Below are 9,788 nucleotides of genomic sequence, written 5' to 3'. Positions count from 1 at the left end.
CGGGGCACGGGGGAGCGCCGGCCGGGTCTGCCCCAGCCAGCAGAAGAGGCGGCGGAGCTGTGTGCTGTTCAGGGACGAGCCTGCACCGGTCAGTCCTGAGTGGCACACGACTCCGCCACCGCTTCTGCTGGCCGGTGCAGACCTGGCCAGCCTCCTCCCATCCCCAGCAGCACATGGGAAGCTGGCTTCAGCTGCATGCTGCTTTTCCTGGCCAATGCCAACCCGATTCTGCCCAGGCTGGTCCTGCAACACCATGTCAACCCAGGCATGGCACCGGCAGGCCAGGTGGGCCCCAGGGCAGCCCCGGGCCCCATGGCTTCTCCAGCACCAGGTCAACCTGGTTGTAGCCAAGCGGCTCCTTCAGCACCAGGTCAACCTGGAAATGCATGCTATGTCAACCCCTGCAACTTCATTGATGTCAAAGGTCATGTGACATCACTTCCTGATATGATATCACTTCCTGTGACATCTTTGAATATGGCTCGCTGGCCCACTGGGTGATAAAAAGTTTGTGATCCAGCCCCACATTCAAAAAGGTTGGATACCCCTGCTGTAGCTGCTTCACTTTAAAGATTTTTGTAGTAAAGGGAAAAATGACTGGTCTCACTAGACAATGAAAACAATTAACTTAACTATGCTCACCGTGATGCAAATGCTACTCAACAAACAGGAAAGGAAGGAACTTACCACCACCCTATATTAATTCTCTCTGCTATACAAGTAGACTTGGCAGAATTTGATATTTATTTTTTTAACAATTTCAATGGCATAAATATTGATTTTTTTAATTTATTTATTTTAGTTCCAAGCATGTATTTTTATTTTCATCCATTTAAATTAAGTTAACAAACACAAAGACCTTCTACCTCTAGGATAGCACTCACACGCACACACAAAAGACACAACACACCAACACAAAGGTCAAGAAAACAACAGAACACGTACCCTTCTTAATTGGATTCTTTCTTTCCACATACTAGTCTCACTGCTGCTTTGCCTCTTTTTATAATCTCTCCCCTGTTCTCTGCAGCTGAGTTGTCCCACTCAGGCAGCAAAAACTTCCTTTGTTCACAGCCATGGCTTCTAGCCTGGTTTGAATGATCCATAAACCCTTTGGGTAGGTTTAAGGTTTAAGTAGCCTATTATCTCCCACCAACCCCATTCATGGCACCTGTGAACAAGCAGCTAACTAACTGCTTAACTGAGAGTCATTAGGCCGCCTGCTGCTTTCCTCTTTAAAGAAACCAGCTCTCTATGCTCTGGCATGTGGCTCCCTTTTGTTCTTCCTCTCTCTTTTTGATTGTTAACGGTGGAAATATTTTTTCATTGGTCTGTGGGGGTGAGACGGAATTGATGTTTTTCAAAGTTTACCAATAAAACATCAAATCCTGCCATACATATATACATGAATATACATTATATAGCTTAGAAATATATGAAGTATATATTTTGTGTGCATGTACAAGTTATAAGGAGCTATGTAGGGTATAACATTTTCTAATAAAAGTCTGAATTCCAAGTTAACAGTCTCCCTTTTGAAGGAACCTGAGCCGAGTGAAGCTGAAGAAATCCATGCTGGGTTCAGAGCATTGATAACTGCAATCAACAAATCCAACAAAAACTATAAACTGAATACTGCTAACAGAGTGTATTATGAAGAATCATTTCCTCTGTGTAAATTGAACACTTTTTTTTATTAAGTTGAAAAGAAATTGTTTTGATAGTGCATGTGGCAACAGTTCTGATTATTAACAGACCTCACTTTCAGCACTGTATTCGCCCTGATAAATGCCATTCACTTAAAAGCAAAGTGGAAAACGAAGTTTAACAAAGAGATATCTCAGAAACCCTTCAGGATAAGCAAGGTATGTTCCAGTGTCCTTGTTAATGAACAGCAAGAGCATAGTAGTCTTTCACTACACTCTGGTAACTAGACACGTTATCTAAAGTAAATTATAGTGACAACGTTATTTCTACTCCATCAACCATTGACTAAGCAAAGGTTTAATAACTGGGTTAACTTTAGGTGGTGTTGGCTAGCTGCCAGAATACTAGAAAATTTTAACAAACATGCTAAGCTCTCTTTCTGGAAAGATTAAACAGTTCATTTGACTGTGGTTATTATTTTCAAGAGTACCTAAGTGACACAAGTCTAAAATGCAAAAGTGACCCATTAGGTACTTAAGGACAGATATTTAAGCCAACCCTTGGGTGCCTAAACTTTATTGACAGTCAAAGGCTGTTTGCAGATGTTTAAAAAACAAACAAACCACACTTTACCAAAAGAAGCAACGTGTTACTTCAACCAGGCTCTACAGCATGTGTATAGATTGATCACTTCAGCCAGACTTTTTAGTGCTTTTAGCTAAAGCTGATTTAATCTGCTACTAGATAAAAGTCCCAAAAAAGCCCCATTAAAGCACCCAATCTTTACAGATATTGCAGAGACAAACTGAAGTAATGCATTGCCACTTCTGGGCATATACAGGGCTCGTTGTGGGGAAAGGGCCTAGTTTAAAGTAAAGTGCTATTTATTTTTTTAACATTGACAAAGATTCTTGGGCTTCTCAGTGTCTGGGTCACTTTTGACAACAATATTTTGGCTCTTCTAAGTACCTGCATATTCACTTTGGAAAATTATTTTCCACCTGCAGGGTCATTTCCTAGCCTAAACCTTATGCTGTGTCCTCTCACAGCAGGCTCTGGGTTTTGGATTTTTACGGGGCTTTCCCCTTTTGCTTGTTCTAAGAAGCTAGTCAGGGGCACAGAGAGATATCTTCAGCACATAACAACAATACTTGATTATATTTATTTTTTATTTATTTGCACTAACTGGTGCATGGAGAAACTGTTGTACAAGGAGGTATTGACTTAGGGTTTCAAAGTGGTACTTGAAATAGGGTAAAAGTAGGATCTTCAGTTCAGCAGAGATGGGTGCAATGTGCAGAGCCAAGTGGACGGATAGATGATAGAAATTTGAACCATTCTAGGATTTGAAAGCTTGCATGAGAATCCTACAAAAAGGATTGTTTGGTATAATGTTTGGTATAACGTTTGCTGTTTACTGCTTTGGATTTTACTATTTTAAGTTTTTGGGTTCCTTTACATACAAAGGAAGGGAAATAGTGAAGAACTTCATGAAACCCCTGCAAACCCAACATTTCATTGTACCCTTTGCCCAGCACTGCTTTGTACTTGGAACGAAGTGATTTTCCTCTGTTCATACAATATTTCAAACACTGAGTTGTTACTGATAAGGCATCATTAATACATGTGGAGTCCACTTAGTTGCTGCTGATAAGCTACAGGAGAATCAGCCAAAGCCAAAATGGCCTTCTCTGCTAGGGAATCAAAAATGACCTCTCCCACTTACCCCTCCCCAACAACCTCTATTTCCTTGTCCCTAGGAGTTCCCCGCCATCTGAACTGTCAGAAAGCTGTAGTCCACACCCACTCCATACCTAGAAATTCCCCTAGCTAAATCTTCTTCAGCTGTATATGATATACTGGGTGCATCTATGCAAGATGCTAGCTGCACAGTAACCTAATAACACTGGGTAGTAGTGTGCTGGGCAAAACCTGTGCTAATATATTACTAAGCAGTAGTATTAGGCTACTGTGCAGTTAGTGTCTGTAAAAACCCATGCGCTGGCACTACTGCTAATAGCACCAGTTACTGTGTATTGATTTAGTACTTGATTATCCAAGTACTAAACTTAATGCACAGTAACTGCAGTGCGTTAATGAATGTGTAGACACACCCACTGAGGAGGAAATGGAGGTCAGTCCAAGTCACAAGAAAAATGGATCCTAGGGGGCAAGGAGAGGGGACGGAAACAGGACAAATATTAGTCCAAAAAATAACCCTGAAAAAAGCAGGCAATCAAATTTGATACTTAAAATCTTTTAAACTTTTGCTCTTAGCTTACCTGAAATTAGTCATTTTTACTGATGTCACATACATTTCAAGGAAAGTAACAGTAAAGGACTAACACAGACCAGGACTAAACCGGTACAGATGATGTTTGTGAGAGATTTATTTCAGGTATTCTTAAAGGAAGAAATGAATTTCAAAATCATTGAGCTCCCATACGTAAAAAAAGGAACTCATCATGTTCATCTTGCTACCAGATGACATCAGTGACAATACTACTGGCTTGGAACTGGTAAGACCATAGATATATTAAGGTAGAAGCCAGGATTTATTCATGGTAGGAAATACTCTGTCTTAGCTTAGCAGTCTCCTCTACATCAGGATATGCGGTTATGGGTATCTTTATAAAAGGGAGCTGAGTTGTTCTTTATAACAAGCTGAGTTGTTCTGAGATATGTAATTTTAGTTAGTAATGGAACAACCTAAGCGATATCACAAGGTATTACATATTGTTATTTATACAGTGCCCAAGAGTAAAAAGTATTTTCCAGAACAGATAGAAACTTTTCTTGCATCCAAAAGAGATCTTGATGTAATTGCAGTTGTAATGCAAAGAAAAAGATGAACCAAAAAGGGGAGGAAAGGCAAAGTTTGCAGCAAAAGGATACATTGCTTTGAAATGTACTCAGAGGTGTGTCCCCCTCCATTCATATTTCTTGTTTATTATATTAATAGGAGGTAATCTTGTGCAGAAAAAAAGAATGTCCCATTATCTGTTGAAATAACAGCAGATAAGGAATTGCTCTATCAATCCAGCTCTGCAAGGTCCAATGTAACCTTACCTGTTATTGAACTAATTGGGAGCAAACATCACTGAGTAGTTTGTGGGGTTAATAATGCGTTTGTAGCACTTTTCTGATTGTGGGTGGTAGCTATGGTATATCTTATGCTTTTTATGACAAGTCTGATTTTAGTTATCTAATTCACTTTTTTCTTTTTTTGACTAAATGTAGCTAGAAAGAGAATTGACATATGAGAGATTAGGTGAATGGACAAGCCTAGACAAGATGATGACAGAGCAAGTAGATATGTATCTGTCCAAGATCAAGTTGGACAAGAACTATGATCTCGGTGATATTTTGAGGAATATGGGGATGTCAGATGCCTTTAGCCAGAGTGAAGCAGATTTCAGAAGAAGGTCAGAAAGAAAAAATCTATTTTTATCTAAGGTTATTCACCAATCTGTAGTTGAGATAAATGAAGAAGGCACTGTAACATCACGTGGATCTGCAGTTATTCCTGGGTTTGTAGCACCATCTATGCCTATACAAGTTATGGCAGATCACCCTTTCCCCTTCTTCATCAGGCATAACAAAACCAAAAGCATCCTCTTCTTTGGAAAATTCTGCTCCCCCTAGAAGGCTAACAAATAGCTTTGTGCTAACAAATAGCATCAGAAATTCACTTTGCAGCTGGAAAATACCTGGCTACCCAACTATTGCCTTAATTATAATCTTACTCATAGACCTGTCCAAGCGCCCACTGCTAAGGAACAATTCCTCCTGAGCTCCTCTGTTGTTCTGAGGAGACCTCCTACCATAGCTTCTGGAAGAGTGCAGTATACTCTGGCCTTGCATCAGGCCAACTCTCCTGGCCAGTGTTTGGGAAAGAAATCACATCTTGGTCCTTCTCTGCTCACCTGTTCATACAGTGGGTTAGAAATTGGTGAGCTCCCAGGTCATAATCTCACTCCCATGCTTGGAGCCAAGATGTGATCACTCTAAGCCAATCATGCTAAGTTATCTTAATAAAGGTCTTAATGGCTGCAACTATACTGAAGGGACACAAAATTTAACCTGCATCTAGCACTTGAAATTAGCTCTCCTAGTGCCTCTAAATAGAGGGTGATTGCATATTGTACATCAAGTGCGCAGCTTGTTGCTTTAACAGGTTTTAATATAACTTTAACCACAATATATAGTCAGCATGTACTTTGGGATTATGTCCTCTTGCCTGAAAAATAAACACTGGACCCCTTGGAGGTTTGCTGCATGTACCATGTGTATTCATAAGTACTGAAAGAGTTAGTAAAACAGGAATAAAAATGCTTACAAGGAAGCTGACACGGAGCCGGATGTTTTTGACTTCACGGCAGCGTGGTTTTGCCATAGGAAATCTTATCACACAGAACACAGAGGGCACTTCCTGACAAGCGTGCACATGAGGTTTGTGGCACCTCAAAGCAGTTTGAGGTACCACAAACTGCATGTGGTGCATGTAAACCTATTCTCCATGCTGCTAATTTGCAGCACAGGGTGGGTGGCAGTGGGGATTGACACCGGAGGATCCCACCGTCAAAAAAAACCCGCTGCTGAAAAAAGTGGCATAGTGCATGTAGCAGCAGCCTGCACTGCCACAAAGGGAGCCTGGCTGGCCAGAACCATATTCTAGCTGCCCAGGACCCCAGGTAAAACTGCTGGGGCTGGCACGTGCTGGGCCCAGCCTCCCCTACACCACCTGCATCACTTTGCCACGTGCTGGAGTGAGAATGCAGGGGCGTACCTGGGGACAAATAGCAGCCAGCCATACAAATATGTGCCACTGCTACTTGTCTTGAGGAAAGCGCATGCCCCTGCATGTGCATATTCATCAGGACAAACCCAAGAGTCCTTGCAAGATATTCTTAACTGATACGTGATAAATGTGGAAGTTACAAAAGGATTACATTTCTTCTTCTAAATTTTCTCTTTGCAAACTGTGTGAAATCAGTTGTCTCTAAAAGTTCTCTGAACTGAACAACTCTGTTTATTGAGACCATCCTTCATCATCTTAAGAACCCCATGTAATTTCACAGATGTCAAAGGAAAGACTGGATCAAGCCCTAAAGTTTTGCCCATGTCTTCTGATTACACTGGTGGTGAGTCAAAGAGAAGTAGGGCTTAAAGGTCTAGTCTGGCAGGTCTAGTCTGACCACCTGCCTCATTAAAGCAGTCTGGTTTGTGAAACTAGGGAACAGATCACCCTTCCCTAAGGTGCAGTTAATTTTTTGTCACTCATAAGTTGCTGCTATTTTTATATAGATACAATAAGCTGCCACTTTGCTTATATTCAGTTTTGTTCTTGATGCTAATCTTTTGAAAATTTTTGCATGTTAGAATGGCTAACAGTTCTGCTTAGCCCAAGTGATATGAAAATGATCACCAGAATACTTACTATCTGGTGGTAGGATTTAGTCATGTGCTCTAAAAACTGCAGTTTTCAAAACTTTTATTTTATTAATGTAATAACTTGCTGGCTGTGATTTGTACCATTTCCTTAATATTAGTTTTAATAAAGCAGAAAAATAAAATTTCATTTCATTAAAGAAGTTTAGCAAAGATGGGCCTGTTACTAACACAAATCCCAATTTGCTTTTAGGTCATATTCTACTCCCCATAAAGCTACTATATGTGTGTGTCTACACATGCAAATAAGCACAGCTAAATTTAACGGGTATTAAGCTAATGGGCATTAAGCAATTTTTGGTAGGTGTCTACATGTGCAGGACTAGTCCTGGTGTGTGCCCCAGTGGCCACGGAGGGGGGAGCTCCAGCCACATGGCTGGCAGCAATGTTGAAGCCAGACCCAACTGCCAGCAAACTTTGGAAACTCTGATCCCTGGCCAGCCCCTTCCCTGCCCAGCGTAGGGGCAGCATGTGTCAGCTCCCTTGCCCACTCTGCCTCCCCATGCTAGGGCTGCCCTTACCCCTGCCCCTGCAAGCAATGCCCAGCACTCTGCTGCTCCAGCCTGGTCCCTGCCAGCGATGTCCAGCGCCTCACACTCCTGCTGTCTGCAGTGCTGGCCCTAGCAGGCCCCACCCTACCCTGGCCCCAGGACAGCCATGCACCTGCCAGCAGGGGCCAGGGCACTGGCTGCCTGCCCCACAGCCCACACACCCCCCACCCCCTGCCCACCCCCAGCACCATTCTCAGGACATGAACATGAATGAAACAAAAAAGCTTTATTTCCATCACAGCCCCCACCCCCATTCCTCCTCCCTCCCCCCTCAACAAACCATGCCCCTCTACCACCCTCAGCACCCACCAACAGTAAAAACCCACTTATAAGTGGCAAACTATATAGAGAGCAGCCCATTCCTGGGGGAGGAGAGGGGCCAAACCAGGAGCCCTGGGGCTGGATGCAGGCCAGCCCCCTAGTGACTGGGCAGACCTGGCACTAATGTTAGTGTGGAGTCACGTCTACACATGTGTTAATGCACTTTCACTAATCACACCTAAATTTGATACCTGCATTTGCAGGTATCAAATTTAGGTGTGATTAGCCTAATTTTGCTAGTTTCAATGAGCATTAGGGGTGTGCATGTATAGATGCATGCCCATAATGTGCACTAAATTAGGCTAATGCATCTCACATAGACGCACCCTATGATTTGTATTTAAAGCAAGAAAAGTATTTTAAGATGATCTGTCTGAAATTCAAAGCTGTGATTTAGTAGGTTATAATTTATCCAGAAGGAGTATCTATTCTGCTGTGTTATGTGATTCAAAGCACTTGGTCTTCACAGGTGTTTTCATTCTTGCTACTACACGTTGATCATGGCTGACAAGCTATAAAGCTTTTTATCATACCACTGTCTTGACTCAATTTAGTAGCAAAATGGCATTTCAAAATCTCTTTGGTAATATGTTAGCTACTCTGTTGTGTGCATCAGGCAGGAAATTTAACCTGAAAAGAACAATTCAAATCAATCAGGGATGACCAGGTGCAAGCTTCCCCACACCCAGGTAACTCACCAATAGAAGGAAAAGTACTCATACCAGTTTTTGCATCTATCTAGGTACATATATTTAGAAAAGACTACAGACAGCAAAGAGGATGTATGCAATTCAAACTTGGCATGGATCAGTGGGTGCTTCTACACATGCACTTAACTGCTCAGTAGACTAATTTGCTGCAGTGTAAAATGTCTCAGTTTATATGTGTGATGCTATTAGACTGCAGCAAACTAATTTTCATCACCATAAGAGAGTACTGCCATGGACAGTACTACCTTACCGTGGAAAAATAACTGTCCTGCCACACCAACCATATACCTTGTTCAGTCTTCTGCTCTAGAGCACAGTGATTTGGCAACTGGAGAGAAGGCAGTCCTGCCATGCAATGGCAGAGCTTGGAGCACTTTCTTTGTCAGAAATTCCATTTTAGGAGCCCTGCAGGCATGCTGAAAGTTTGTCATGCTCTGAGTGCCCTTCCCTATAAAGGGAAGTAGCATCTATGACTTGTTATATGGAACTTGCTGTATTTTTGTAACGTGGACATGTGGATGGCTTAAGTTTTCTACAGGACATGGTTCTGTTAAGGGACAGCTGAGAAACAGGAATTACTTAGAAACAAAATGTTTATGGAGCTACTGAAAAGATGCACAAGATTTTCTGGCCAGATTCAACCTAACAATGCTGTGCTGATTTCCTGGTGCAAAAGGTTTCTTCAAAGGTTCAGTACGGAATACCTGGAAAGCCATAGCAAAGCAATTGTACTATGGATTAGGCATTTGAATTTTGCACATAGGTCCAGACAAGCTCTGTGTCCAGCACTATGGGTTGTTGTGCACATCTCTGCCTGCCGACATCTCTGATTTCCTGCTACCTCCCATGCTTCATCAGCCCACGACTCACTGAAAACCTCCCCACTGGTTTCACAAATATTGTGGAGCAGGTAGGCTGCCACTATAAAGGCCGTTATGTTTTCTGGCTCCAACTCAAGCCTGCAGTTCAGCACCCTCCACCATGCTTTGAGGCAGCCAAAGGTGCATTCAACAACCATCCTGCATTTGCTGAGATAGTAGTCGAAAGCCATTTCTGCAGATCACTAATGTACCCCTCATAAGGCTTCATGAGCCATGGCTTGAGGGGG

General features: G+C 42.3%; 1 pseudogene; it reads left to right on the top strand.

Moving 5' to 3' along the window:
* Positions 1-5,292, top strand: part of LOC102387263 — a 12,671-nt pseudogene extending 7,379 nt beyond the window's left edge.
* Positions 5,293-9,788: the final 4,496 nt, after the last annotated feature.

Source organism: Alligator sinensis, unplaced genomic scaffold, assembly GCF_000455745.1.
Source record: "Alligator sinensis unplaced genomic scaffold, ASM45574v1 scaffold342_1, whole genome shotgun sequence".
Taxonomy (NCBI): Eukaryota; Metazoa; Chordata; order Crocodylia; family Alligatoridae; genus Alligator; species Alligator sinensis.
Note: the sequence above shows the minus strand (reverse complement) of the source record. Positions and strands in the feature narration are given on the sequence as shown.